Source organism: Synchiropus splendidus, chromosome 1 (genome assembly GCF_027744825.2).
Source record: "Synchiropus splendidus isolate RoL2022-P1 chromosome 1, RoL_Sspl_1.0, whole genome shotgun sequence".
Taxonomy (NCBI): Eukaryota; Metazoa; Chordata; class Actinopteri; order Syngnathiformes; family Callionymidae; genus Synchiropus; species Synchiropus splendidus.
This window is the reverse complement of record NC_071334.1, coordinates 14,651,113-14,657,148: the sequence shown is the minus strand read 5'-3', so window position 1 is coordinate 14,657,148 and position 6,036 is coordinate 14,651,113.

The following is a 6,036-nucleotide window of genomic DNA, read 5'->3' as shown; positions in this document are numbered from 1 at the left end:
CTAGGCCACAAGGGGGCCGCATGACACTGTGGCCGCAGTAAACCGACGCACTAACGTTGACCTTTTGTGCTGTGCCAAAAGTTCAAAAGTTCACAGTTCAGTAAGTTCACCCGTTTGGAATGCCATTATCACACGTTTTTTAACGTCGATGAACTAAAAAACATTAAAATTAAGCATTTGTGTAAAGAGAAGGTAAGTACAATCACCTGGAGTGTTCAAAGTAGTGATTCACAGAGATCCGAGCTGTTAACTTCACGGATAACTTCACCTGATAATACGAGCGAACAAGGATGGGACTGGATGAAGAACGCTGATATCCATCAGAGAAGGCAGAGAAGGATCAGTCAGAGGGAGCACAAGTTCTTATTTTGTTATGTAGGACAGGGCACCTCACTGATGAGGTGTCAGTGCTGCAGCTGAACACCATTAAGGTGACAGGTTCAGTTTCAACACAAGTTCCTCACTGCAAGTTTTTACGTGTGAGTTCTGTTGAAAAACATAATGAACAGTTGATCACCCTAAATTTGTCCACAGGGGGTGAGTGGTTGTAAGGACCTTCGATGGTTCCCCCCACCTCTGGCCTCTTGAAGCTGAGATAAACTACAGCCCCTAGTGAGGCCATGAAGGGAATGACGTGAGGAGTTCAGGGAAATATACATTTTTTTTTACCATCTTTCCTTCCTCACTTAGCTATTCTGTTCACTAGTATATAATAATAATATCTGCTACAGCTGTATACTAAAAGACACACTGATGCTTATGGTCAGAGTAATGGACAATTTATGGAGATGGCTGAGGTTTGTTTGAAACAAATATTGAGTCGGAACTATTCAACACGCTGCTGTCCTGATCTGGGCTAAGTGTTAAAAGTCTTTGTCCTCTTGTGTTCCCCGTCAGTTGAACAGAGGTGAGCTCCAGGAACTGGCTTCATGCGCCCTCCATGCCAAATCAATTTGGGGATTAATAAAGTGCACTCTTAAGCTGATTCTGATGACGGATCGTTCCAACAGAGATTAAGGGATTTCTCATTGGAGAAGACGACGATCAATCCCTCGATCACTCATTCTCTTGAAACAATCTAATTAATTGGTCAGGATTTATGTTTTTAATTACCCATTCAAGGTCATCAAGCAAAATGTTGAGTTGGGGCTGCGTCCTCCCAACCTCCAGAGATATTCCTAGATTGTCAAGTTGCAGGGATTCTAGGCACATGAGTCGGCAAGACTACGCCTGAGTCACGTGGAAGTGGTTAACGTTAGATAAGATAGAGTCTTTCTCAACGCACCTGGCACGGATGACAGCTTTATTGCCATAGAATGACCATGACCTCTCCCTTGAAGTAAACTTGTGAAAAACTACAGTACTTCAGTAATCGGCTATATTTTATTTACGTTTATTTCAGTCATAATCATGGTGACACATTAAGGAAATTAAGATTGTAATTTATGCTATCATACACTTCATAAATCATCTTCCAGTAAGACGAAGAAGAATAAAAAAAATTGGAGAATAATCCAAATTTTACATTGGAACTTTTCGTCTTGTAAAGGGTGATTTTTTAAAATAGCCGGAAAAACATATATTAATGCCGAGGACATAAACTCTTAAGTTTTGCATTCCATTAGTGGAAAGGTATACGTATATTATACTATAATAGAAACGGCGAGGTGTGTTCAGCACAAAGCCTGTGCTTTATATGATGTGTGCTCAGATATCTGCAGCAGGTGTACGCGGCACTAATCCTTCGTGGGCATCTGAGGTCGGCTGAGATTAACCTGAGGTGGTCCGCCTGATTCCATGCTGAAACCGTTCAGCTGCAGTTGGAGCGAACAAACCCTCAGTCTGTCTCAAGTTATTACGAGAAGAAAGGTCACGCATCTGCCAGTGGAACGACGGTTCAGGTAGGAAGCCAAACCTAATAGGGTGTACATTAACAGGGCGTGTACTCAAGACGTCCTTGTGAACTTGAAGCACAAGTTTCTTACAATGATAGAACATTTCAGAGTCAATTTGTCTGACATTTCGGAATCAGAATAACAAAGCACAATAACAGATGAGACAAGATGAATTAACAAACTCTGCACACATAAAGAGGCTGCTTCCGTGTCCAAGTCTTATACTGCAGTCAAACTGATAATATTTTAGATTTACATATTGACTTATCAACATCGATGTAGATTCAAATAGAAATTCGGTAAAGCAAATATGTGGAGCACGTCTGGTTTCACATTGATCACGAGGGGTGTGGACCACGATGCAGAACATCATAATGTGAATAAAGAATCATAATGTGTGTTTTTTACATTCCAGCTGATTGAAATAGTATTCGCAGCTTCTTCTAAGAAGACAATCCTTCAAAATAGCATTTGATTGCCACAAATAAAAACTGCTATTTCAGAAAACTTTATTAATCCCAGGGGAAGTTATGTAATTATTTAACAATTGTTTAGTGTTATGGATCCATTTTCTTCCCTGCGGGGTAACAGGGCCAGACTTCTCTCTCCCTCGGAACAATCTCCATGGAATACTGGGGAAATACACAGGCGTTTCCAGATCAGCCATGAGAAACAATCTCTCCCGCGTCTCTTGGGTCTGCCCCGGGTCCTCCTCTCAGTTGGACTTCTCCCATGAGAGTTATTTTTGGAGGCATTCTATCATGATTCCTTCCCCTGAGATAGAGATGCAGTAGCTCTATTTCGAGTCTCGCCTGGATGGCCAAGCTTCTGAAAGAGAGATTCAAGCCGCCTTCGGCCAAAAACTCACAACTTTTTTTCTTTTACTTCCCAAAGCTTGCGATCATATGTGTGAGTAGAAACATTGGTCTACATTTTCTAGAGAGCCCTGCCCTTTGGCTAAGCTTGAACCTCTGCTTCATACACTGACCTCATAACCTTTGATCTCATGCTCTGGCAGAATCGTGAGTCGCATCATCAAAACTATTCTCTACTAATATTAGATGACTGAGGGCCAAATCAAGTAATTTATTAACTAGCTTGAACCAAGAAGCAGAAGCATGTAACTTTGTACATTGTATTTGCTTCATTAGATGTCCTTGTTTGCTTTGCACATATTACATCCCTGTAATGTGCCAACACAGTTGTCTCTATTAACAGAGCTCACATTCCAAAGAAAAGCAAGAACATGTCATGATGTTATGACAGAGATACTGGATTAGTGAAGCGTGCCATCTTGCTAGCTGCCAAGTCTAATACACTCAACATAACCGCAAATGACTTGTCACTCACACAAGCATATCATCTAAAGTTGGTGCAGCTACAGAAACTATGAAACAAAGCTCCGCCGTTTTACTTCCTGCAGTCGTATTGTTTCACAAACCTGCAACCATTAAGCGTGATAAATGTCATCTTGCATATATGGAGTGCACAACAACCAGTCATTTATTGGACTGGCAGGAAATAAATCGCTGATACAACCCATGTTATTTCCTTATCTGCTCAAACAATGCAAATTTATCATCATAAATACTCCCAGGCCAAACCACTTATCTCAATGGCAAAGTACTTACTATAATAACAGTATAACACACTAGATTTTATTCAGTTACTGAGGGCCACTCTTCTCATCCCTAGTTCACAAATATCTGACAAGTTTCTTTCTTGTGTTGCTCATTATTTATTATTATTACAACACATTTAGAAGAAGCAACTTAAAGCAAACTACTGCTGAGCACCGAAACGTGTGGGCAAGCCTCCAGCTGACATGTGAAGAGCAATCAGGCAACTTGTGAGCAAAGACAAACCCCTGTATGCAAAAGTCAGCTCAGGCTACATTTCATCTTTTGTACTCAAGATTGATGGGTGATGAGATGGATGATGTTCTGCTGTGCTGTGGTGCATTGTCTTATCCTGCCCCTCACAAAGGCTGAGAACACTTATCATCTCAAGCTTATGTATAGAACAGGGGGCAGGGAGTGTCAGCGTGGTGAAGAGGGTCCAGCATGGTGGGGGGTGGCAGAGTCCCTCTGATAATGGAGATGTCCTAATGACAACCGAGGCAGATGGAGACACCCATCTTCGCTGATGAGGCTGCCGTGAGAGAAGATGGGGTTCAGAGGCGCAGAGGGCATATGTGTTGTCATGTGTGCTGGTTTGCATTTTAGCAACACTTGGATTTGGTGGCAGGTGGCGCATGTTGGTTGTGCTTGGTCCGGATTAGGCTGTGGGACATTGTTCAGTGGGAATGGTAAAGTGAATACAAAGGGATTAGTGCAGAGGTTTGCTTCAATTGACAGTGTTGTGGAGGAGAGGGGGGTGTGAAGTTGATGGATGAATCGTAAAAAATAAAATAATTTGGTGTGGTGGTTTGTAAAAAAGACATTTATTTTGAAGGTAACTGTAAGTATCAAACATCATGGATCCCGCTCTTTGTTGAACGATTGGAGAGAACCACACGCACAGCTCCTAGTTCCCACGTCCTTCTCTTAACATCCCAAAGAAGAAATAAAAGCCCTTCCAAAATCATTTCAATGCCTTGAACCATGTGCCACCATTAGGGCCACACAAAGAAGGATCTGACAAATGACCACTTTAATGTCCGTCTTTGACTTTAATGAATTTATACGTTATATGGGCCTAATGGAGGCGGCGGTGGAGGGGCTGGCACAAGGCCATAACAAATGAAAAGCCCTGATTAGTGTAGAATGAGCTGAGAGAAAAACTGCCATTCGTCTTGGTTAGCATCCTCCTGAGCTCTTTTATCGGTGGCGGCTCCAAGGACGGTGGAGCTGAGGGTGCCGGTCCCATTAGCAGTGAAGCCCACAGACCCACTGAGTGGCTGAGGGTTGACGGAGCGTCTGCCTGCCTGCTCCTCAGCCGAAGACAGTGAATGGCTCAGTGCAGCATGACTCCTGGATAACCTCCTGAGGTACCAGAGATTCACCCCTACATGACCCCGCGCTCCGATCAGGGGTGTGTGAGGGGGACTCAGGGGGGGTTCCCAGACCATGCTGCACATTAGCAACAGGTAAATGCTCACAAAAACAAACACAGCAGTGGGTTAATAAGGTGTTATTCTAACAGATAATGTTAATTTACTGCTGTTAAGCCCATTACGGAATGCATTATTTTAAATCTCTCCACCGTAGTAAAGACAACAAGAAAAATCTGTAATTATTCATCAAATGTAATAATTAAAAATAAGACGTGTCTTATCATGCGACTCAAACGTAACTGTTGATTAAGTATAACTTAATAAATAATAATAATTAATAATCATTAATAAATAATAAAAATGCTGTTTATCACTTTAGGATGAGCAAGTCTTGAAACGGAACTGGGGTATCAGGAGGTATGCGTCTGTGCTTGTCACTTCACATGAAAAATACCAATAATGTAGCTTTCTCTTGCTGTAACCATAAATTTGGACAATCCCAGACCGGACATTTTCAACTACAAGAAATGGCTCTTACGCAAACAAACAAAAAACAAACATCACATATTTTGCAGCAGGACCAGCAGCATTCTGGTCTATACACTCTTGCTGTCAGAAAGTCACACGTCGTACCCCCATGAAGGAAAATGATTTTGAACATTTATTAAATGGTACCCTCTGTTATTATATTTTATTTATTTAACATTTTAATATTGTATCATTTTTAAGATATTTACTGTTTACTGTACTGACTGTTTTAATTGAAAAATAAAGGGGTATGCTACATGCATATCACACATTATTCCTTTATTATAGTCAGTCCTCTTCTCTGGGTGTTTTTGTGTCTCTAGGTTTTCATTCTCAGTGGGTGCGTGAAGATTGCGTTTCATCTATGTAACATTTCCATTCGTCTATTAAAAACATCCTTTAATAACGACCTCAGACTTCTATGAAATAGCTGTCGAGGAGTTCTAAACGTTGATGGATCAGGATTAGAACAAAAACAGTGCATCATAGTAAAATCTTCTTAACTGGGCTGATCTAAAAATAGCCTCTTGGTCTCAACCATGATCATCTACGTTAGTCATTATTTTATCACGCTACAAGTACCTTCATACTCTAAATATTTGTTCTACGGAGTCGCCG